Below are 25,757 nucleotides of genomic sequence, written 5' to 3'. Positions count from 1 at the left end.
AAACTTGAATTATTTGTCGACGTTTAATAATAGTTCATGCGAAATGTAACGTTCGGCTGGGATAAGGTTGTGGTGTTTCGGGGTGTTGGGAGTGAAACATTTTGCTTTCCTGTTTTGCTTTCCTGTCAGAGATGTGTATGCCGCTATTGAAGTGCCGCCTTGGGGGCTCAGTCGTTATAGTGCTCGGCTGGTGTTCTTAATGTCGCACTTTTGATTCCGGCCATGGTGGTCGCATTTCGATAGAGGAGAAATGCTAAAGGCACATGTACTGTGCGATTTCAGTGCACGGGAAGAACCACTCCTGGTCGAAATAATACAGAATCATCTACTACGGGATTCCTTGTAGCCTAACTCGCTGTGCGATTTTAAACCCCATAAATTATAAACATTCATCTATACGGGAGCCCATCCAAAGAGCAACCTGTTCATGAGTCTCTTGAATATTTACCTAATGCCAAAAACAGCAACAATGGGCTTGACATGGATTTTTACGTTACAAATGTACATATTTGTATCGGAATATACTGACAGCAGAGACAATGTGGAGGCGATTTCAGGAGTAGAGCGAAATACGTAGATTGTGTTTGATTTTTTTTCTATTGTGTGTTTATGCAGTGAAATGTCTTGTTCGGGTGGTAGCGTGTTAATAATAATGCAGTCAGGATAATTGCATTGTTTGGAGGACAAAGGCTGCGTTTTGTGACAATGCTGTGACGGAGGTGTCTATAGTATGGTGGTCCGGTCGCGGCGGTAGCATTTCGATGGAAGAGAAATACTAGAGGCCCTGTGTACTGTGCGATCTCAGTGCGCGTTCAGGAATTATCAGGAATCCTCCACTACAGAGTCCCTCATATACAGACTTTCTTTGGTTTGGTTTATGGTTTATGGGGGTTTAACGTCCCAAAGCGACTCAGGCTATGCGGGACGCCGTAGTGAAGGGCTCCGGAAATTTCGACCGCCTGGAGTTCTTTTACGTGCACTGACATCGCACAGCACACGGGCATCCAGAATTTCGCGTCCATCGAAATTCGACCACCGCGGCCGGGATCGAACCCGCGTCTTTCGGGCTGGCAGCCGAGCGCCATAACCACTCAGCTACCGCGGCGGCCTACACTTTCTTTGACATGCTAGAAACGATAAAACAGTAAACTCCATATACATGGTAAAAAGGGCTTTGATGTTTTCATATTTTCTCCTCCAAATACAAGTACATTATCCCTGTGTTACCTCGTTTTTATGATTCTATTTAACAGTGAGGTTTCGCATCTTCATTTATGACTCTCCACAGCACGGCCGAGCCAATACGGAAATGAGTAGCATCATCAAGTGGCTACGTGCGACTTTTTTCTTTCAATGCCATAAACTTGGTAGTTTGTACATGTCGAAGTAGAGATGTGATTCAATGTGTGATTGAATAAATGCTTGTCATATTTCGCTTTTTTTAACCTTCCACTTCACGATTTGTGGCGCGCTCACGGACGTTGCATCTGAAATTATGTTTCAGAATATTCAATGTTCGGCTGGAATGGAGAAAGCTGCCAGGCAAATAAAACGAACCTAGGCTCGAGATCAGTCATGAGAGTAAGTGGTGTCCTTCACTTCTATTTGTGTTGCAACCAGTGTAGTAAATGTGGCACTGCTACGATTTTGCGCAACATGAGAGTCAGCGACAGGTTATGATTTAACGAACGCCGGTGCACCGAATACTCTGGCGCTGCAAACACGCATACTGAGCCCATCAGCACTGCTAGTGGCTTCGTTAGCATGGGCTCTTGCTATCTGGTTGGCTCAATGTTGCGGACATAAATGCGAAACGAGAATATAAATATTTAACCACATATTATTTGATGTCGGGAACGTTGGAGTAAAACTAAATGCTTAATCCAGAACGTAAAATAGCACCTGCAGTATTAGTATGAAGATTGTATTATATTTTACGCTGCGACAAGAAACGGCATGATTTCTGGTTGCGATAGATAAACTTTCATATACGATCCATTAATCCACTGCTCTATTAGGATCCGTATTGTCTAGTTTTTAGAAGAAAGGTTTCAATCGTTATCCGCAATCGGAGCTCTCGCAATGAAAATAAAAAAAACACCTACACAGAAGTGATATATACTTCCATGTTGTTGAACCTTATTGGTATGTGATGATTTAGCTATGTAAATCGCTATGAAGGCGCCTGCAACTTTAATGGGCTAAGGGCACTGGAGAGGATAAATATTGTCGTGAATTCGTTGTGTCCCTCTAATGCGAATGAGCGGCTGCAGTTTGTTGTATCCATCAGTGATGCTAGCGAGACTCAGCTCTCTAGAAAACCTCACCCGCATGTCACGCGACCATGTCCTGCAATGCACCTACGTTCGTTAAGCCATTGCATTGGACAGGAGACGCCTTACGGACGAATGTCCAAAGGCGTACGTCATGCACATATTCTTTCATAAATATTCTGAATCCTAACAGCCATGTGTTTATGACGTAAGGCCGCCTTTTTGCGGTTTTACAGCCACGAACTAGCACTTATTGTGACTACAAATCCTGATGAATACTTTCTCATGTCATTTCAAGCATTGCCTGCAGCCAGTTTTGCGGCGTATAACTCAACGACTAAAATGTTTTCTTTTTTTATGCCTGTGGTCGTGCTGTTCTCTTAAATCCTGTATTTTTCAAATGAAGCATCTTCAGCAATATTTGATTGTGAATAACTTGTAACAGTACACACTGATCGTCGCTTTGTTCTTGGCTGTTGCTCATTCTAACTGTTGCTCTTAACATGTTGCTTAATTTATTGATCTTTCGGATTTTATTGTTTTATAGAAATACAAGCTATCTAAATAACCATTTATTCTTTTTGGCATTAAACTGAGCAGTGGAGCGCTAGTACAAAATTATTTTGCGTTTACAAGTCGCATATTTGATTCCGTGAAATATTTGGTGCATCAATTAAATAAGACAGCGCTTCGCTCCTTCCCCTAATCATTTTGCGTCTTCTACAGGAACACGTATTCCTGAGTGCTACCTGAAAATTTGAGATGCCTAATTTACAATATGCTTCCTGGTTTATGTAACTTATAAAAGCTTATTTGTGATGTATCTATATTCCTATTCCGGCACTTTGCTTGATGTTTATGGTACAAAATGCGAATAAAAGTTGTCATTATTACAGTCGGCGAACCACTGCCAGAGGATGTGCACAGCACCTACGCTATCTTGTATTCGAGCAGTTACTGCATCATCCTCGAGTCTGAGTTTCCACCATTAGGGAGTAAGTTTTTCAATTTGACATTATTTTTTGAAGAGCACCTTAAATTTCTACGAATTAAATAAAGGAACGGAGAAGGGGCGGCCGATGAAAGGTCATGCAGAGAGTACTAGACTTGCCTTACTCCCCTTAGAGTCGGGAATCAGGATTCGGTACTTTTCTTTCCGCATCGCACACAGTATCCGGCTTGTCCAACGGGGCGCGGTTTTAAAACGGGGATAATATTACCCTTTACCAAATTTGATTTATTGGCTGATATCGAAGGAGCGAGTGACAAAACTGAGCCTGGACATCACGATGTTTTTATGAGATCTTCAAGAACTTTCAAGAAGACGAAATTGAGTGCCTGTTGGCCTGAATAAATGATGTGTAGCAGGAAGGAGAAGTTGCACTCGACTGGAAACACATGGTGGTGGTCCTCAGGCCAAAGCCTGAGAAACATCTCACAAGCCTACAATCTTTGCGGCCTATATCGCTCACGCAATTTGCAAGACTTGAGAAAAAATGATTTCCACGCGCCTGTCATGATGGTCGGAAAATGAACAATAATAGCATGCTCGCCAAATTCGGCTCTTTAGAAGCCTTCGCACACAACGTGGTTGGCTATCTGGCTGAAGATGTCATATATGTGTCGCCTCAAAGCGACCTTGTACGCACTGGGGTGGCTGCATACGTGGCGAAGACGTACCGCAACGTGCTCTCTGTCAAGATCCTTTGGCAATATTGAGCGTATTGGCATTCTCCTACAGGTCACAAAAGCGGTCCATAATCGGCCTAAGCACAGGACGTATTTTGTCCGGGTAAACGGACAAAAAATCGGTAATTATAGCTGGAACAGACTTGTCACAAGGTTGAGTTTTAGCAGCTTTGTATATAGAACACAATGTATATGCGTGGAAATTATGTGAAATACCAGAGGCGCATTTGATTATTTACCCAGACGAAGTCACGATTTGCTCTACTAATAAATAGCTTGAGATACAAAATTTTTATCCGCGAGAGGCGTTGAATACAATAAATGGATATGTGCATGATGCAGGCCTGGAAATCTGCCACAAAAATCCCATTGTTGAAGTAACAATGGAAGAACGTAATTGGCAAATAAAAGAGCCACCCAATGATCAGAAATCAAGCATTACAAGAGGTAAACTAGTTGAGCGTCTTTTGCCTAGTATTCATGAGTCTGCCAATAGCTCCAAACGATGCAAAAAGTAGCAGCGACTTCCTTGAACTTGATCAAACGAATTTCGTTTATGAGAGTAGAAGGCCGAACGGAGATCGCACCACGTCTTGTACAATTGGTGCTTCAGCCCAGGGTAGTGTACCAGGCCAAGTTGCTAAGACGGACGAGGGGACAATGCGTGGAGTTGGAAACAATAAATGGGAACGCGATGCGCGCACTCACGGCCTCACCAGAACTTACCCCCATCCTGATTCTCGAGGAATTTGCACAGCTGAATACACTGACATTACCAATTGATCAGCGAGATGGGACAAGCAATATCAAACGAAAGTACGTTATGCCCATGGCATCCTTGGCCAAGGCGGTGGCTGTCAATTACCTACATTGGCTTACCACCCTCCACTGCAAATTCACGACTGTTACGACGCGCAAAGCGACTAAACTTCATCGTAAAGGGAAGCTGAGAACTCAACCTCTTGTTGATGTATGCCCCGGAACATTTATTGTACGTACGGAAAGGTCCATTATATAAAAGGGCGGCAGAACAGCAGCAACTAGCCTGACATACAGAGAGCTAAAAGTGCATCATGAATACGTAGCGGAACACCCGGGCCCGCTTGCGTTATAACTTTATGCAATTCACGATGCTATGGAGGCCATAAAAAGTCTATAACAGAAGCCAGTGTCTATGCAGACTTCTTAGTCTCCTTAAACTAAGAAGAGTGAAAAAGACACTGTGTGTAACTCAGTCCATGCACTGAAAAAGAAGGCGTATCCAGATACACTGGGCTTAAGACGGTGATGAGAACGCTGAGCAGAGAAAAGCATACAACCTTACACACCAAGTTCAGAACACTGATGCATCTCCCACCAGGCTACCTTTCGACACCCGCTCCGCTCGCCCCATCATAGCATTCTCTTTAAGGCTAAGTACGCGGGCCGTCAATCACCCGTGCACATCCTCCTTCCGTCATAACTCACGGAAATTCTAAGCGGTGTCCCTTAAAAGGGTAAAGGCTGGTGCGTTCCTTACCCTTTGTATCACGTGCCAAAGGGGCTTTTAAGAAGGCATAGGACCCACCAACTGCCCGAGGTGTTCCACACCGGCAGCAGAGGTGGATGTTCGCCGCTTGGTGAGGACTTGAGCTGGGAGAAGGACTTCAAGGAGACTAATTTTACACGAAGTTGGACGACCAGCCACAAGACAGGAGGATTTTTTCAATTGTTAGAAAGAAAAATTAAAAGCAGCTGTCTTCTCCTCTTCCTGCACGAAATTATTTCTTATGATTTCCTTTAGCATACAGCGAACCAAATCGATAACTTTATGGCAAGTGTGCGAAATAAAATAAAACATGCCACTATCATGAAAGACGTGTGCCAAAAGGTCACTGAGGGCCGTGTTGGAGATTAGGAACTTAGATATCTCAAGCGAATAATATCAACGACCTTATTCGTTGACATTTACAGACTCGGCGATAGCAGGTACATTAATTTGGTCTGTTGGCTACTATACTTCGGGTGATTTTCGATGCATATCCTCGTCGTTTATCTCCAAATACTTCTTGACTACACTAGAGTCTCAAAGTGGCATACCGTAGCGCTGCCGGCAGATGCCGCACCTTTCGTATCGTCTGGGCGGCAGCCATAAGTACGACAACAACGATAACTGCGTCACAAATGCTGTGACGGATGGAAAATATGTGCACTTTCAAGCAGTGTTTTCCCTCCTTGTTCTCCATAGTTTTTCGCTTTTTGCAAGTTCAAATAACCTCAACAATGTCTTGATCATTCCCCACCATATACGGGAGGCGTGCTGTTTGTTACTCACTGTCCCGGGTTTTTTTAATTTTCTTAAGTACGCGCCTAAGTTTTCTAGTGTGATGCTAGACGCCTTTTGGGTAAAATGATTGAAAAAAGTGTCTGACACCATCTTGTAATGATAAAAATACCTTGTGCCTTTAGCTAACGCAGACCCGGTACCAATGAAATAAATCATTATCATGACCACAAAAGTGAGAACGCCAATAACACAATAACGTCATGCGAAGGTTTGGAAGAGGTCGTTAACTAATGGAAGGTTTGGTAACCGCCATCATGCCTTAACTGCCGAAAGAATCGTATCGTAAATTTGCAAAGATTCTTATAATTATTTCTTCTCTGGTGCGCTAGGAATAGCTTATATATATATATCATTACGGAAACACAGATACTTGATAGCGAGCCAAACCTAATTTTAAAATATTTTAACGCCAAGTACGCAAATATAAGGTGTTATAGCTTTGGTAGCAACTTTCAGGAACCTACTAGGGCGAGTCACTAAGTAATGCAAAAGGTTGTCCTCCTCTGATGAAGGAGTAATCACTCACTACCATCCGCCCTATGTACATCCATATGCCTACTAATGAAACCTCTACAACTTCCACAGAAACTTTGTAGTTGAAGAAAAATTATTCCTGGTCAGGGGTTCGAGCATGCGACCACCGCCTCACTGGAGCAGACGCTCTATCAACCGAGCTAACCAGGACGGCTAGCACATGGCACGCCGACAGCAAAATGATCAACAACTTTAACTTCGAAAGGTTTTGGTCCAGTATTTATAAGAATCTCCGAAGTTCGATTAGATTCGTGATAACGTAAGTAATTAGTTATCAACAATCATTTGCTACCTTGCATGAAGGGCGAAAATAAATAAATTTTTTATAGCACTCCATGTTGATTCAAACCAACGCCGGCGCAAACGACACAGCTTGGTTTTTTGAAGCATATGCTGAGTCAATTTCGTACTCGTTCGCGATTTGTATTGTAACCCATATACTTCTAAAAAAATGTCTCGATTTGAAATAACTGTTTTATCCTCATCACAGTCGCACTGGTGGATGATCTCATAAAATGGTTGATCGCTGTGAACTGGCAAGGTGAACTAAAACATGACAATGGTTTAGCACTTTGGCGTTCAATTCTAATTATAATATAGAAGATGGGCATCAACGGTTCCGATCACAATTTTACATTTCAAAAAAAGCTTATTGACATCGGCACTACGCCGCAAGGAATCTCAGCTCCCCGCACAAATGAAATGCGTAGCGGAGGCTGAGTGCGTTTTTAGCTGAGTGCGATCAAAGTTTGAGAAAATAGGCAGCCTGCTAAGAAACCTACCACTGGATGGCAACGCTCAGCGGCAACCTTTGTGCATGCACTATGGAATCCTTCAACCAGTGGCGGAAACGCACTGTCGGGGTCTGACCGCGACCGGCTTCCCCTTCGACAGTCATCCGAACCGACGCTTGACATCCACCACTAGAGGGAAAGGTGGGCGATAAATGATGCTGCTGCTGCTAACGCTGACGTGCTCTAAATGACCCAGAACGTACCAGCTTATATCTTCTTATTCGAGCAAGCATCTCAGTAGCTTGCCTTCGGTGCCAAAACTCATTTAGTTTAAAGTCTACCACCGTACTTCTCAAAAAGCAGTCAGCAACAACCCATTTTGTTAGCTTCGTAAGCTTCCTCTTAGAAAATATATAAGAATGCACCGCGCCACTTTCCCTCTGAGACTCAAAGAACGCCGCGGCCAAGGGCATGTGAGTCACTTCTCAAAGGCCTGGCGCACAAGCTGCTGCTGTGAATACACCGCACATAACGTGTCTCCCGTGTTCCCCTCCATACAATGCACTTCGCTGTAATATTGTGGTTGCATTCCTAAAAGCACATAGCCATATATCCCAACAAAAGTTTGTCATCAGCATGATCAGTCACGCGCACCCATTGCAGGCAAAATACCTCTCCCATGTCTCGCCAGTTTACCTTTTCCTTTGGCAGCAGCTCCCGCGCATCCCTATAAACTTCTTAAGGTGTGGTGAGACGCTGCTTTGTCAAAAAATCTTGTTTGCAATTTTTGCGAGCAGCTGATAGAGAATTTCTTTATCTTTAACAAAATTTATTACACAGCGCATTCGCGGTTACAAACTTATTCATTTGCTCTTATTCTGCACCACGTCGACCAGAAAAGCTTGTGCACTTGGACGTGATCTCTTTATTTCTGCTACTGGGAAAAATTCAATGGACTAAAGTTTTTGAAGAGAAACTCAGGCTTTTGTTTCAGTCTAGAAGTTGCTCTTTTTCATAGTAATTTTTTTAACCATTGGGGCTCCTTCTGTTTCTCTTCTGTCAAGGGAAGTTTTCTTGAACAGAATTATTTTCAGATACTTTTTTCGCGTCTTTCTGAAAAGAACTTTTTTGCATGCTTTGTGCACCATTGTATCAGGAACAATAAGGCATAAGGAAGCAAAATTTTTCACAGGTGTTAGTTAATCGCATTTACATACCTGGAACTAGAATCAATAGCCTAGACGCATCTGCATTTCTCTGGCAAAAACACCTCGTTCATATGTGCAAATTTTATTCCATCGACAAAGATAAAAACATAACAGGTCCAAATGCTCTTGGAAGCACATAAGTTCAGTTCCCTTTATGTATAGCATTGGTTGACACTTTCGCACAAAATTCGAACAACCTGCAGATAGAAGATTTTACGAAAAACGTACATTAGTATAAAAACAAGAATAAAAATTATAAACTAAATTTAAAACAAGTTTTGAGCGCAACGCCAGCTGTGTCTTTCTTTAAGATTACTGGAAAATTTACAGACGTAGCTCTTACTACAACTGCTATACAGACAACTTTCGAAACTCACTTTCAGAGTCTCACCTCACCTTAATCTCATCCGCGTACTCAACTTTTTGCCGCCACTTGCTTCGCTTGCGATCTCTTGGAACCCACTCCGTTACTCTCAAGGACCAGCGTTTGTCTTTCCTTCGCATTACATGCCGTACTTAAGCCCGTTTCATCCTCTTAATTTCCGCTAGAATGTCATTAACCCGCGTTTGTTCCCTCACCCACTGTGCTCACTTCTTGTACCTCAACGTTGTGCCTATAAATTTTCTTTCCATGGCTCACTGCATTGTCCTTAACCTAAGCTAAATCCTTTTCCTTAGCTGTTATATTCCAGCCTTATAGGTAAGCACCGGTAAGATACAGCTGTTGTACACCTCTCTCTTGAGGGGATATTGGTAAACTGCCATTATAGATCTGAAAGAGCTTGTCATATGTGCTTCATTCCATTCTTATTCTTCAAGTTAACTACCTCTTGCGATCGAGATCAGCGGATACTACCTTCCCAGAATAGACGTATTACCTTACCACTTCCAGCACCTCACTACCAATTTTGAACAGCTGTTCACTAGCGATAATGCTGGGCATCACTTTAGTTTTCTGCATGTTGATTTTAAAACTCCCCGTTCTGCTCTGCCTGTCTAATTCATTGTTCATGCTTGCAGTTCATCTGCAAACATGATCGCAGGTTTCTTAGGTATTCACAATTAACTCTTCTCCCCAGCTGTTCCGAATCTCGGCGTCGGCAAAACTCCAGTAAACACACGGTGAATATTATTGGCGAGATCGTGTCTACCTGCCTGACACCCTAACTTATTAGAACATTACTTCTGACTGTATGGAGGTCTATTGTAGCGGCTGGTTGCAGATATCTTCCTGTATTTACACATAGCACTCTTGGACATCCTGATTCCGCAATTCCTGCATGACTGCTGAGTCGAATGCTTTTTTTGTAATCAATGAAAGCTTTAGAGTATATAAGGGTGCGTTATGTTCAGCGCCTTTCTCTACTACCTAATTGAGAGTGTGAATATGACCCATTGTCGAGTATCCGTCAAGAATTCTTGCCTGATACTTTGTTTGACTTAAGCCTAAGGTTGTTTTGAGTTTATCAGCGATTACCTTAGAAAATACATTGTAGGCAATGGACAGTAAGCTGATCTTTTAGTACGTTTTAAGTTTCTTGACGTCTCCTTACTTTTCAATTAAAATAATATCAGCATTCTTCAAAAAAGTCCTGTACGCTTGAGTGCCTAAGGCCTTGATTTAACAGGATGGCTAGATTTTATAACAAAATCTACCCTTTTTCTTTGCACAGACCTGCTGTGAACAGATCCTCACTAGCCGTTTTCCGCCTATGCATTGCTCCTAAGGCTTTCTTTACTTCCTCTTCCCTTATTGGGGGATGTTCCACTGCTTTTGCGCTACTGCATATCTCAATAACGATGAGGTTACATTGCCTATTGTATAAATTAGCCTAAAGCTATTCAGTTACGTTAACTATCTTCTCATTATTGTTAATCACATTGGCCTCGTTCCCTCTAAAGCATAGATCATGTTTTTACCTATTCCTAGTTTCTTCTCCGCAGATTTTAGGCTAAATACTTTCTATTCAGCATGCTCGATTCTCTTCATAATAAACTTCTTTATGTCGGCTCTGAAGCTTACCGACATATCACTACGAATCTCTTTTCTCACTCGACCAACATCTGGGATCAGGACTCCCACCGAGAATTACTCGCCACCTGGAAACACTATATCACAGACATCGCCAGAACGCTACGTTTACAAGCGGCTTGCGATACAGTTTAAGTCAAACGAACAGTCCGCTTTGTGACAATTGCGGCTCGATCGAATCTGTGGAACACATTCTTCTTGAGTGCCCTGCATATGTTGATGAGCGTGCGTACTATTAACTGTAAATGTAAAAGCTCTCCCTAGTGCATCTAACCTAAGACAATGTTTGAGGTCCTTTTGACTGCCTTAGGCAACAGAGACTTCAATGGGATTTTTCCTTGTGTATTTAAAGGAAATTCAACATCATGACAAGCTTTAATTTCATCTAGCATGTTTCCTTCATGCACTCTCCTCGAAGAACTTAGTTAGCCGATTTCTGGGACTATGTACTTTCTCATTTCATATGTTACATCATTTCTCGCCGATGCTCCTTAGTATTTGTAGGCATTTAATGGCGGCATTTTATGTTCTCCCCAATTTTATGTTTCTTTAATTGAACCTTTCCCGCACTGCTCCCCTTCCGTCTTTAACTCCCAAAGCTCCTTCCCCACGCAGATTAGCGTGTTAGCGGTTTTAAACGTCGGCTAAAATCTCTGCTTTTTGATTAAAGGGTTTCTCACTCTCTCCTTATGTCGGCTAACTTGCGCTTATTTATTAACTTTTGTAGATCTGCCAGTTCTGTTCGGTTCATAGTGGCGCCTTCATGCTTTGATGTTTCTTGATCACATCTTTTGTCTCCTGAGACAGCTTGGTGCTATCCTGTGAAACTATCCTGCCGCCCACTTCTTCTGCGTACTCCGTAATAACAGCTGTGAGATCGTCGCTCATTTTTTTATCATTGAGACCGTCTTCCTCAATTAAAACCTAATATCTATTCAGCAGCTATATTCTGAATTCCTCTTCTTCTCGTCTTGCAGTTATCTAGTTAATAGGCTTCCTCTTCACTAGTTTCTTCTGTTCCCTCTTCACGACTAGGCTGATTTGAGACTTAACAATTCTGCGGTCGCTACAACGCTCCTTTTCGAGGACCTCCATATCCTGCACTATCCCAGGGTGAGCATATTATATTTACTTGAAGGAAAAGGTATTCAATGATGCCATGGGCCGAAGAGCCGAACCGCTTACAAAATATCACAAGAGCGCGCCACGGGTTCGTCGTGCGTATTAGACGGGTTTGTGTAGTAGGGCTTGAGGCGGGAAACGTGCACGATGTCGGTGCGAGGTGGAGCGGGTGGGGACTGTGCGTGCGGGGCGTGATCTCGTACGTCACCGCGATCACAGGACGTACGAAACTGCAAAGGCCTGTATAACGGGGCAGAAGTTTTCACACAGGCCCACACGGCGGGACAGTACCCAGAGCAAGGGGGAGGGGGGAGCTTGAAGTGTAGATGACGTCGTGGGGGCGGCAGTTATTACGGCGCTTCTGCGAGTCTTGGGACGCGGAGAACCTTTCGCGAGCAATACAGTCCGGGCGGCGTCAGCGTGGGCGATATCGTCGCGAGCATAAGTAGTCGTGGAGCCGGTAGTGGGCAGCACACTGTCGAAGGACAGCAGAAGATCGTGGCCAAACAGAAGATAAAATGCAGAGTAGCCCGCTGTCTGGTGACATGCTGAATTATATGCGAAGGTCTCCAATGTGAAGCTAAAATCCCAGGCATAGTGATGCTCAGAGATGTACACAAAAATCATGTCGGTCAAATTCCGATTCGTGGGTGATAGGCGGTGCCGAAATTATGACGAACGAAGCACGAGCTGAGGAGTTCAACGACGAATTCGAGTAGACAGCAGCTACCGCGATCTGTGAGCATGTGACGGGGTGCACCGTGATGGAGGATAACGTCGTGCAGAACGAATTCAGCGACATCAGCGGCGCAGATGGTTGGAATCCCTCGTGAGATGGCATAGCGCGTCCGGAAGTACGCCGCGACTGCTATTGTTTTGTTTCCGATAGCAGACACCTGAAAAGGGCCGACCAGGTCGAGGCCGACACGGGAAAACGGTCAATCGGGATGACAGTCGGCTTGAGGTGGCCGCTTGCGAGCTCTTCCAGAGCCGGAAGAAGCCCTGGCTTCTTCCGGCGCTCGAAGAGCTCCCAAGCGGCTACATAGCGCAGGACAAAGCGGTAGAGGCCTTGACAAAAGAATCGGGGGCGCACGCTGTGTACGAGCGGGATACACCAAAATGACCTGCCGTGGGAGCATCATGGAGCTGTTCAAGGACGCCGGAAAGCAGGTTTTCAGTAATCACGAGCAAAAGCTCAGCACCGTCAGGCCGCATATTGAGCCGGTGTAGGAACTTCTCGTAGAGCGTGAATGTGGCGGTGGCGAGAAAAGCACCAGAGCGGTTGACTGCGAGGCGGTCGATAACACGTCATAGCGAGAAATCTAACCGCTGTTGTTCAGGAATATTGTGAAATTCTGATATGGACAAAACGCAGGCGTCAGTCTAACTTCCGCTTGAGGAAGGCTGGTCGCCCGGGCAACGGGTCTGCTTCTTGGTGCAAGTGGCCTGGCTTATGGACAACAGAATATGTGTATTCTTGAAGGGGAAGAGCCGAGCGCCCAAGCCGGCCAGGCGCGTCTTTGAGTGAAGACAGCCAGTACAATGCGTGATGATCCGTTATAACATTTAAGGGTTGGCCGCACAAGTACGTAAGGAATTTGGCAGCTGCCCAAACGAGGATAGGGCATTCCGCTCGTTTATAGAGTAGTTATGCTCTTACTAGGAAAGGAGGCAGCTGCCTTACGCTATCACGCGAATCTGATCGTGTTGCCGCTGAGCTAGCATGGCACCAGTGCTGTGGCGACTCACGTCGGCCCCGAGTTCCGTGTGTGCAGAAGGATCGAAATGAGCCAAGACAGGCGGATCGGGGATGACAATTGTTCTGAAGGTTGCAGTGTGGTCGGGCGCTCACGAGACCGGGACTATATTTTTGAGGAGCGTGGTAATAGAGAGAGCAATTGCCGCAAAGTTCTCGATGAACCGGGGGAAATATGAGCAGAGAACGAGGATGCAGCGCACATAACTAGAGAAACGCGAAGAAGGGAAGCAACTCACAGCACGAATTTTATCGAGGTCGGGTTGAACCCCGGAAGAATCGACCAAGTGACCGAAGTCCGGCGCGGCCGAAGACGGCAATGATTGCTGAAAGGCGCTTCAGGTAGTTTCGGAATGTACACAAAACACGTACACAGGAGCGAGTCCATCAGGCGCCAATAGGTCACGCGGGCATTGCAGAACCCGAAAGGCATGACTAAATTGATACAGGCAGTCCGGGGTGACAAAGGCGGTTTTCTCACGGATCCGTTCGTTAACAGCTATCTGCCAGTCTCCAGAACGAAGACCGATGCAGGGAAGGTAGCTATCGGCGATATCGGCGATAACTGCACGAGCCTTTGATGCAGTGTGTTTTTATTTGCATTTTTAAATGAGTACATCTGTGTTTGACCATGCGCATGTGCGTAGTTCTTGTGTACGTATAGATTGACCTGCTTACTTCAAATAAAATTTAGTTGTAAGATCAGCGCCTGTGTGTGTGTTCCCTTCTTTTTTCGTCCTTGTTGCTTAGCGCTGCTTTAATATTATGGAGCATTTCCAACTCTCCCAATCTGCCGTTCTTCTAAAGTAGCTGGCACGGTGCAAGCGTCGACAGCGTCGTCAATGTGGGAAAGTAGCTAGACGTCTTTCTTTACGATGGTATTCAAAACCGCTAATTGCTTGAGAACCTCCAGATTTGATCTTTACTTTTTGACATGGACGACAGGCGACGCCCATGGGCTACTCGAAGGCTGAAAAATCTTCCGCTCTATTATCTTGTCCACTTCCTTCTGGATAACTTGTCGCTCAGAGAGAAAGAGCGAGACCATATAAAGCCGTCTGTGAATCGCGCGGGCATCTCGGGGGTAGATACGAAGGGCAACAACAGAGGCTTGACCCAAGTGACGGTCAACAAATGTCGAAACTATCGCTGTATAAAGGCCGGAGGTTATAAAGTAGTGTAAATTCCTCAGGGCAGAGAACGTCTGCAATCATCCTGAAAACGGGATCCTCACGGAAAGGCGGTGATGCAAGAGCGTTGGAAACGCCAGGTCGTGGGGCCGGAGCTCGGGCAGAAACTGCAATCGGTAAATGGGGAGAGGTCAAGCAAGTGAATTGCCGGCAGAGAGAACTTGAGGATAAAGGCTGAAGCTGAGGAAAGAGAGGTAGGTACAGTTACGGGTGATATGGACAATACCAGTTGTTGGGCAATAACGTCCGTCGTGCTTTTCTTATGGATGGGTGACATGAACCACGGTGTTGGAAAAGACCACGTTACGCTGCAGAGTCACGGCGGTGATAAGGCGAGTGACCTAGCGTCGTTCAGGGACAGGTAGAGAAAGCTACACAGGAATGTAGACGGCAGCTTGAGGCAATAGACAAGCAAACTCCGGAAACTAGGCATAGGTAAAAACCAGATGTATGCATTAATAGACAAGCAGGGTAATGTCATCACCAATATGAATAAGATAGGTAACGTAGACGAAGAGTTCTAAAGAGACCTGTAAAGTAGCCATTGTGACAGCGTTAATGAGGAAGACAGCAGTGAAGAGCAATGCGTCATCCCGCCAGTGACGAAAGATGAAGTAAAGAAAGCCTTAGGAGGAATGAAAAGGGAGAAAAGTAGCTGGGGAGGATCAGGTAACAGCAGATCTGTTGAAGGATGGAAGGGATATCGTGCCAGAAAAAGTAGCCACCCTGTATTCGCAATGCCTTATGACAAAGGCTAAATCAGAATATTTAATTGAAGGCCACCGCCAGCTTAACGATGCTCAGTTCTACAGGAAACTTCCGAACGACCCCACAAGACAATTAGTGATAGTAATAGAGGACACTCTTGCTGGACATGAGAAGATGTCACGACATTTTTTGTTGGGATAGCTAGTTTTGTTAAATTTTGTTTACCAGCATGCAAGTTGCGTGTGCTTTCTTAAGGCACGACTACAAAAATGCGAGTTATCGTGCTAATGATAACATCAGGAGGCTTTACTTACAACTGTGAGTTTTAAAATTGTGTCTCCATTCATTAGGCCACACCGCGAGCTACTGCGCATGCGCAGGAGGGGCGTCATTGTTGTGCGCATGCGCACTGTTGCCCCGCTCTGCCCCTAATCGATAGGGTTCCTTATTATAAATGCGTCTAATTATGTTTACATATCTAATTATTCTCATTGGCTACTTCTCGACGTTGTGGTCGGTCATTTAGTGGGGTGATTAGCCTGGTGGCCAAGACAGCAGGCATCAGCGACGCAGGCAGATCCATTTCTTGCTCAAGCACTACAAATGTTTTCGGGAGGTTGCTTCTGTAATCTATATCGAAAATCCATTAGAGCTTTAGCATGCACGAGATGGTGGCGATAACGTCATCTGCCTCTACTTCCAGCCCTTGCACTGCACCTGCACACGGCTCGAGCGTGAACGGAAAAACCAAGCTGTTAGCATGCCTTTCACGTTTTTCTACAATATCAAACTTCCCATGACAAAACGGCCGCTTCTGATTCTTTTTAAAGAGTGGAATCAAGTTTATGTCCACGCTGGCGACGCATTCTGCAATGTAGTATTTAGGAGTCATTAAAAAAACTATTGTGAATCAGTTGCATTTCTGTCGAAAAAAATGCGGCACTTTCTTCCAGCGCAGGCTCTCAAGTGACCTCGGACTCCAAGATAACCTTTGACCCGCGCTTGACTTTCAGGGCTTTTCAATACAGAGCTTCGTCGGGTTTATTCAAATATTTCAAGAAGATTTTTTCACACATTTTCCTGCAATGCACCTGACCTGCTATGCAGCTTAGAATCGCTAGGGCGTCAACGTAAATAGCACATACCTTGTTCTCTATCTCGATCGTTACAGTGCTAGACTAATAATTAAAATCGAATCTTGATACTGGGCTGTTCCAACTGTATATAGATTCATTGGAACGAAATATTTTTGCATGCTCTTTGAAGATTTTGATTGCGTTGCGTACCTCTTAAGCATCAGCTAACGGCGGGTATTCTTGAGCTAAGATAATCTCTTGCAATGTGGCAATTGTAGCTCTTTTTCAGTTGGTTCGACCCGTTACGTCTGCTCTCTCGCATCTGTCAGACGTTCTGGCTTCTGTGTTCTCTTTTCTTTTTGTTTTGTTTCACTCTTCATAAATTCTGCGCCTGGCTGAGCAGTTAATTCGTCTTCCTTGTCATTTACCGGGATGTCCTATATTTATTGGCAATGGAAAGGAGCAGGTAAAGAGAGAGAAGAATAACGCCGAAATTATCATCCAAACGGGCTACTCAGTGCTCTCAACACTTTCGATGTTGTACTACTCAGCGGAGAAGCCACGAGCACCAAACTGTCTGCAGCTTATTCTTTTATCACTTTACCACCGGTCTGAAGTCAAGTTTACGTTTACGTTTACTATACGTTTACTGAACAAGAAAAGAGCCATTTCTGATCGCTTTTTGTAATGATCTTTTTGGTTCCTTCGTCGTGCTGGCGAGAGTTCCGCTTTTCATATTCTGTCTTCGCTTGCACTTCTTGAATGTCGACAATTTTGGGCTTTCATTTTTAATCCTGCTTGTGAGAGCCATCTACCAGAACACCTAGCAATAAAAGAAAAAGGAAAAGAAAAAGCCGCATATCTTCTGATAGCAAGAGCTAACCCAAAAGCCCGCAAGGAAAAATACGCGAGAAATTTAATTCGAGAAAGTGGTTTACAAAAACCATATTTTAAAATTGTGACATATTTGAAACTTTACTTACATAACCAGTTACGGTCTTCTCTTTCAAGTGTAAGGCGTTTTTCCACCTCCGCGTACAAATTTCCTGGGTACCTATTTTGTCAGAATTAGTGCATATGTAGAGCACAGTTATTGAAACTATTGAATGCAGTTTTGTAGCGGTAATGCAGATAACTGCAGCACTAAAAATTTTGTCCCATATCTTTTGGTAATTATTTGTGCCACCATCGCACAAGCCCAAAGATTTCAAATGCAGCATTCAAGGATTGTCCATTATCCTACTTTATTTGTGCGTAGAACTATATATGAAGAAGAAACATCAACATTCCCTCCTTGTTCTCTTCGTATATCTTACATACAGCTGAAAAATAGAAACAGAAAGCCGTTATTTCTGACAGTGCGAATTAAGAGAAATAAGTCGCATTTGTGCAAAAATTAACAAAAGGGGGAATATAGAGAAATATAAGACAAAAACTGAGTAAACAGATAAAGACTATCCTTGTAGCAACTAAGTTGACATTTGTTGTAACAGTACACCATTTAGTCGATGAGTGGTTTGTATTTTTTCTCCCGTATTCGTAGACATTGTGTCTGTCATACTTTGAAGCCTTTAACATAAGTTTACCAGAGGATATATGACAGCGCGCCTGACTGTCAATTCTGCAATATCTCCCAACGTTCCCTGAAAATCCAATGAAATTACACGTAGAGTCATTATGACAGAAGATCCGCATGCATCCAATAAATTACGCTTGTGCAAATGAGATATAATTTGCTTTCGCTGCGAACTTTCATGTACTGGCCTTTCACTTGCTGCATCGCTTCTGTCAAGCGGTAAAAGTCTCATTTTAGAGGCTGCGGCTGGTGCCCGTTCAGTGCGAAGTGAATTTAAAATGAATGGTCGTTGGGATCACAAAGGGGCATGCATGAAACGTTGCCGAAATATTACTGCTATCATGCTGCGCTGAAAAAAGAAGCGGTGTCGCAAACATCAAATACATGAAATACGGTGTGTTCACACTTTCACTATCAGAGTCAGTGCTATGATCCCCGACCGTGGTAGCGCTTTCAATATCCAAGAAATCTTCTGACTCCTCCTTGTAAAGCTTGTAGGGATCTACGGCCCCTTTTTAGCATTTTAAAATGCGCGCGCTCTCTTCCAGTCATCTTGGGGCGCCTGTAGGAAGCCCAACTGCGCATGACCGAACGGTTGCTCGCCGGATGTGGCAATCGCTGCGGTGAATCCTTGAAAAGGGCAGCGAGGCAGCGAACCATGGGCATTCCTGCGGCTGCGTTGCTAGAGCTTGGTCGTGGATTACTCGGTCAGCACGAGGAGCAGGATGTATCAACACAACAAAATAACGACAATAAAACTTGAAATATTCAAATCCTAAAAAATAAAAATATAGAAAAGTGGGAAAAGTAAAAAAAATCACAGATTTTGATACACGACTGCGGGGCGGCACCATACCAGGGTGAAGAGCGCATATGGAAGATGGCTGCATGCCTATGCGCACGACGTGAAGGTAGACATTTGGAAATGAAAATCTGCACACAGAATCTTTGCCGGAAAAAATAGGCAGGTGCGTAGTCAAAGCAGAATTTTGCACCCAGAACCATATTTATTTCCGAACGCATTTGAAGATAAAACGACGGTGGTACTCAGAAGTGGTCAATCTTGAGGCCAGGTTACCGAATTCCGTCAGAGCGGTCGAAATGTATCAGACGCGAATTTTCGTTTGCGCACAGTACGAGCGGCGTCTGTTTCAGCAGGCATGTTTCTTGGCGCATGCTTTTGTGGCTTTCGCTAGCCGCGCCAAGCACAAGCCATACCCGTCGAGTCAAGGTTGCAGCAAGGCAGTGCATCGCACTACGCCAGATCTAGTGTCGTGGAGGCGAGGAGGCAACGAGGCGATAGGCTGATTCCGCTTTCTGGAGCTTTCTTTAAGCAAGACATAGAGCAGCTGAAAAATGGCTAGAGGCAAATCAGAGAGAGTGTATGAGCAGCGTCACGCGTAGCTGGCAGCGAGGGGAAAACCGATTAAAGAAGGTTGGTGTGTTTCGTATGTTTGGTTTAGTCGCGCATATGCATCTCAGACTAGCATGCGCCAAGCTCAAGGAACAGTAAAATTTTTGTTCTGCAGAATTTTACAAAAATGTGAAAAAGAAACTGATGGTGGAGAGGACCTAATAAATTAATTCGTACTACCGAGTCCTGACAAAGAAAATAAAATTTAAAATGGCTTATAGTACAGGCTGTAAGGTTTCTGGCGACAGCCCATCTGGTTCAGTTGCGCAGCCGGCCCGGGACGCCTGCAGCCGGGGTTACTGCACGGCGATAGGCATCTTGGTTCCCACGGCCGGTCCCCGCTTGGTTTATTGGATTCGAGACGGATGATTCCGCTGCCGTTTGTAAACAACATTGTTCCCGGAAGATCGACCGCGCGGTACAGAGGCAGGTAGCGACCGCCAAAACCGAGAAGGGGTGGCTCACCCCTTCAACTGTGCCTGCTCGCCGGCGCCTCGCCCATTCGGACTTCCCGGAAGACGCGTTCGGCTTGACAGCGTGAGAACTGTCGTTCGGACGTGAAGACAACGCTCTCTCTGATGGGGGACATGGTCCAGCGGCACCCTCTCTCTCCGGCGAGACATGTGACGGGAGCGTGTCCCTATGTGAAGTGATGTGTGTGTGTGTACGACAGCACAAGTTAGGCCACGCCCAACCTGGCGAAGACCTCCTCGAACCTGGGGAATCCTAGGGACCGTACCCTTTTAAAACCGGACGACGAGTACCATGGAAAGGAATCCTCGACCATCCTCAGATCTTTTCAGATCCTCCGACCTTCCCCCATCACCCTCCGATGGGTTCGTAAATCTTGTAAATAATGCAAAATGAACCCTCTGTACAGTTTCCTTCATAACCAAGTATGACAACGTCATTCGGAGAAGGGACCTGCGGTGCTGATATAGTCACATCACATCACATCACTTTATTTTCCTTAAAGACCCCTTTCGGGGTGTTACATAAGGGGTGGGGTTTACAAAATGCAGGCGATCACAGAAGTCGAAAATGTGGATAGACAGGTTATGGCAGCGACATGGTGAGGAAGGCCGTTCTAGTCAGTTGCTGTTCGTGAAAAAAATGAGTTCATGGAGGTAGTAGAACGGGCTCGTGGACGCAAAACTTGAAGAGGGTGACCGATGCGATGGGATCTGCGTGGTGGGAGTGCGCAGATGTATGGTTCTTGTCTTAGGGGCGAATAAAAAGACTGGCAATGCGACAGCGAGCAGAAAGATCACACAAACCTGATTGTAATTTTAGAGATGATATGCTAACGTCGTATGAGTATGAAGAGTGAATAAATCTGGTTGCACGGTTTTGTACAGCTTCGATGGCATTTGTTAAATATGCTTGATGAAGGTTCCAGATGGGCGATGCGCATTCCAGTTTATTTCTGATAAGTGAGATGTATGCTTGTAGTCTGACGTGTTGAGGGGCTTCCCTCAGGTGACGTTTTAAGAAACCTAATGTTTTATTAGCTGAAGATATCAGATTAGTTACGTGCAGTCACCAAGATAAATCATCAGAAATGGTGATACCTAAGTATTTGTAAGACTGGACGAGGTCAACAGGGCAGTTAGAAACGGAATATTCAAAAACAAAAGTGTTGCGACGGCGGTGAAAAGACATATACTTACATTTGTTAGGGTTGAGTGTCATCATCCACTGCGAACACCAGTTTAGTACGAGGTTTAGGTTTGCTTGAAGAGATTCTTAGTCAGAAGGGTTAGTTACCGAACGATAAATAACGCAATAGTCAGCGAACAAGCCGATATGACAAGATACGCGCTGGAGTAAGTCGTTAATGTAAATGAGGAATAACAAGGAACCAAGGACGGTACCCTGCGGGACGCCAGAGGTGACTGGGAGCGGGTTGGAGGATTGGTTATTAATGTAGACAGACTGAGAGCGATGCGTGAGGAATTCGTTAATCCACGCGATGATGTTTGGATGTAGGTTTAACTGGGAAAGTCTAAGAAGCAAGCGTTGATGAGGTACTTTATCGAATGCCTTAGCGAAGTCTAAGAAGATGGCGTCAGTTTGCAGATTAATATCAAGGTTGGCGTGAATGTCATGAAGAAAAATGGCTAGTTGAGTCTCGCACGAAAAACCCTTACGAAAACCATGCTGTGACGGATGAAAGAAGTTATTGGAATCTAAGAATTGCATGATGTGGGAGTAAATGACGTGTTCCATGATTTTGCAGGGAATTCTTGTTAATGAAATGGGCCGATAATTAAGAGGTGAATCAGTATTACCTGTTTTGTGCACGGGAACGACCTTCCCCACTTTCCAGTCGTCTGGAATGGTTCCTTCGGAGAGTGATTGCGAAAACAATAAACAGAAAATACTGGAACAGGCTGGGTTAGCGTTTTTCAAAATTCTTGGATTGATGTCATCTATGCCGGCGGCAGATGAATGTTTTATTTTCTCTATTATGCACGAAATTCCACTACTGCTGAAAGTTATGGCGTCCATGGCTGTAGTAATAATAAGTGGTAATGTAAAACATGGTGCTTGGGATTCGTCGGTGAAAACAGATGAAAATGCAGAGTTAAAGATGTCTGCACAGTCGGAATCAGCCACGATTTCACCAGCATTGTTAGTGAGGCTGATAGCGCGCGATTCCTTCGGGTTTATCACCTTCCAGAATTTCTTGGGGTTATCAACTATCATTTTTGGTAGTACTACTTCGAAAAATGAACGCTTAGCACTTCCAATCTCGGCCAAGTATGCGTTCTCAGCTTCATAATATTTTCCCCATGCGTGGGGGTTTGCGTGGCGTTTCGCTGTACGAAATGCGCGTTTTTTCTTGTTTTCGAGCCTATTCAGAGTCTTTGTGAACCAGGGTTTTCGATTACTCTTTCGTAAACTGCATGACGGAATATATTTATTTGTTAGTTCGATAACTTTATGTTTGAAAAGGGTCCAGTTCTCATTTACACTTCTGGAAAGATAGGACGTTTCAAAGATCGACAGAAAGTTCGTTATTTCAGAGTTGATTGCTTCATAGTTTCCCTTATCGTAGAGCCTAATAGTTTTCTGGGAAGTTTGTCTTAATTCAGGTGAGAAGTTAAAGGTGGCATGGATTACTTTATGGTCGCTGATTTTGTCGGAGGCCTGTAATGAAATTAAGTCTGTCTGGATGAGTGGTCAGTATGAGATCCAGAGTGTTCGCTGCTTCCCCTGCTACGCGTGTCGGTTCCGATACAACTTGGGTCAAGTTAAAATTAAGGCAAACGTCAATGAAGTCATTCGGCTCTTCTTGACTAACTATGGGCTGAGGTTGGTTACTCCAGTCGATATTGGGGTAATTGAAGTCCCCAAATAGTAGGATGTGTGCTTTAGGGTGCTTTGATACTAGTTTGTTCAGAACATTGTGAAGCTTGCGAGGAAAGTCGGGACTTTTGCGAGGCGGCCTATAACACATACCAATTAATAACGTCAGAGGTGAGGCGCGGCACATAATCCACAGCATTTCTAAGTCTGACGCGATATCAATGGCAGAACAAGACAATTGTTCGCTGACTGCAATTAGGACTCCTCCCCCACGAGAATACTTGCGATCTGCGCGAAAAAGATGAAAGTTGGACAGGTCAAACAGAATTTCTGAGTCAGTGATATCGCTGTTCAGCCACGTTTCGGTCAATGTAAGTAGATTGCTGCCTGACGAAGTTACAAGGTTCGATACGATATCGCGTTTCGGCAGGAAGCTGCGAACGTTAGTAAAAATTACTGATAGTGGAACGTTGGCGCATGGCGTAGGTGGGGGATGAGCTGAGGGCGATGATCGGCAAGGATGAGCTGATTGCTAGGGTATTTTTCTTACAGATTCTGAAAGCTCACCGAAAACGTAACGTTTGGGGCCAATATGCAAAGTTTTAAATCTCAGGGAAAAAGGCACGGACTTCGCCCTGGCAAAAGCGACAAGATGTTTCCGGCAGTTTTGAACGCGGCGCGAAAAGTCTTCACCTACGCTGTTGTCTGTACCTTTGAATTTAGAACCTTTAGAAAGAATTGATTCTTTAGATTCAAAGGATGTAAACTTAACGATAATTGGGCGTTTCCTGTCCTTAGAGTGTCGTCCGAGGCGATGGGCGCGTTCAATGTCGTTAGGGCTCAACTGGGTGTCCAGGTGGTCAGAGCAGTGGCGAATGATCGTCTTCTGTAAGCGAATACGTTTCGGTGGGGTTGGTATCAGGTAAACCATAGAAAAGTAGGTTATTGCACCGAGAATGATTCTCTGCGTCATCTAGACGAGCTTCCAGCACGCTAACTAAACGAGACGTTGCAGCCGAAGTGGCCTGAATCCCCTCCATATCATTGCGGAGTGTAGACAGACATTCGTAGTGAGTTTCTAAAGCGCAGAGACGCGTAGTTAGATTAGTCATTTTCAGGTCTATTGAGAGCAGTTGGCCCTTAAGCTCTTGTACTTCCTTAACCAATTCTGTCTGGCCAGTAGACATCTTTTTTAGTTCGCCAAGGATTACGTCTAGCTTGTCGGGGCCGGGGTTGCTCTCAATGTCACCGCACATCAGTTATAGGGACCGAACAACATGAAAGCACTCGATACAGGTAGCAAGGCAACACTGGAGGCTCGGAAGCTATACCAAAAAGTAGTTGCTGTTTTTCTTTGTGAATAGAGTTCGCTGGTTACCAACCTGCATGGCGAAGACAAGTGGGTTATGCAAACGTGTTGTGGCACAGCCACCGAGCCCACCGGGTGCGGTGGATGGTCGCTGCTCCTTTATAGATGGCACGGTGAGTGTTGTTGCTGACGATGGGGCCTCCCAGTCTGCGCTGAGTGTCAAGTTGACTTGAATCGGCGGGTTGGTAGTTGCTGCGCACAATGTCCTTCCGTCAGCCGCGCCGCGTAACGGCGCACGCTCAATCGCGGTCGCCCAGGTAGCGCAAAAGACAGCATTGAGCATGAGCCAGATGATCGAGGGCGAGTGCACCTGCATGGCGAAGACAAGTGGGTTATGCAAACGTGTTGTGGCACAGCCACCGAGCCCACAGGGTGCTGTGGATGGTCGCTGCTCCTTTATAGATGGCACGGTGAGTGTTGTTGCTGACGATGGGGCCTCCCAGTCTGCGCTGAGTGTCAAGTTGACTTGAATCGGCGGGTTGGTAGTTGCTGCGCACAATGTCCTTCCGTCAGCCGCGCCGCGCAACGGCGCACGCTCAATCGCGGTCGCCCAGGTAGCGCAAACGACAGTATTGAGCATGAGACAGATGATCGAGGGCGAGTGCACCTGCATGGCGAAGACAAGTGGGTTATGCAAACGTGTTGTGGCACAGCCACCGAGCCCACAGCCCACTCAAGGACCACTCATCTCCAACAACGGGTTGGCAGCAGCTGGGATGGACCGTGCGACATCGTGCTTTCTCAACCGGTAAGCGCTTCGGCATTTTGCTATGGGATTCGCCAGGCTTCAGATTTTGAGAGAATTATCTAGAATCACTGGGAAGTGTATGACAATTGAGAAAGGGTAATCTCACGACGTTTTGCAGATAGCATTGCCAAAGCGGAGAAAGCATTGTCATGGACCTTATGAAATTGTCAAAGTCGGACTTGCTGTTGTTATGCGAGGAACTGTCAATAGAAGTACAGGGCAAAATTACAAAACCTGAAATATGAAGACAATTGAAAAACACGTAGAGGGCGGCAGCTGGTAGATACGTGGAATTTGGTACAGGAGGAAAAAAGTAAAAGGGAAGCGGAATGGGAAAAAGAGAAGGAGCGGCAAAAGTGGGAAACTGAAAAAGAAGACAGAAATCTAGAGCGATTGTAGCTTAAAAGCGAAAATCGAAAAAACCCGAAAGTACGAGAGCCGGGTCTCCTGAAAGAGCAAGCGATGTACAATCATATACAATGAACAGATTCATGCATAGCAGCAACAGCTTCTGACACTCTTGCCATGTGAAGTAGCTGAAGTCATAGCGAGACTTAGCATACAAGACGCTGTTGACTATGAAAAAGTCAAAGCCAGCCTGCTAAAAAGGTACCGGCTGTCAGCCGAAGCTTTCCGACAGCGCTTCAGGAACACAATGAAAAACGATAGCGAGGGCTATCCGGATTTCGC

This window comes from Amblyomma americanum, chromosome 8 (genome assembly GCF_052857255.1).
Source record: "Amblyomma americanum isolate KBUSLIRL-KWMA chromosome 8, ASM5285725v1, whole genome shotgun sequence".
Lineage (NCBI taxonomy): Eukaryota > Metazoa > Arthropoda > Arachnida > Ixodida > Ixodidae > Amblyomma > Amblyomma americanum.
Note: the sequence above shows the minus strand (reverse complement) of the source record.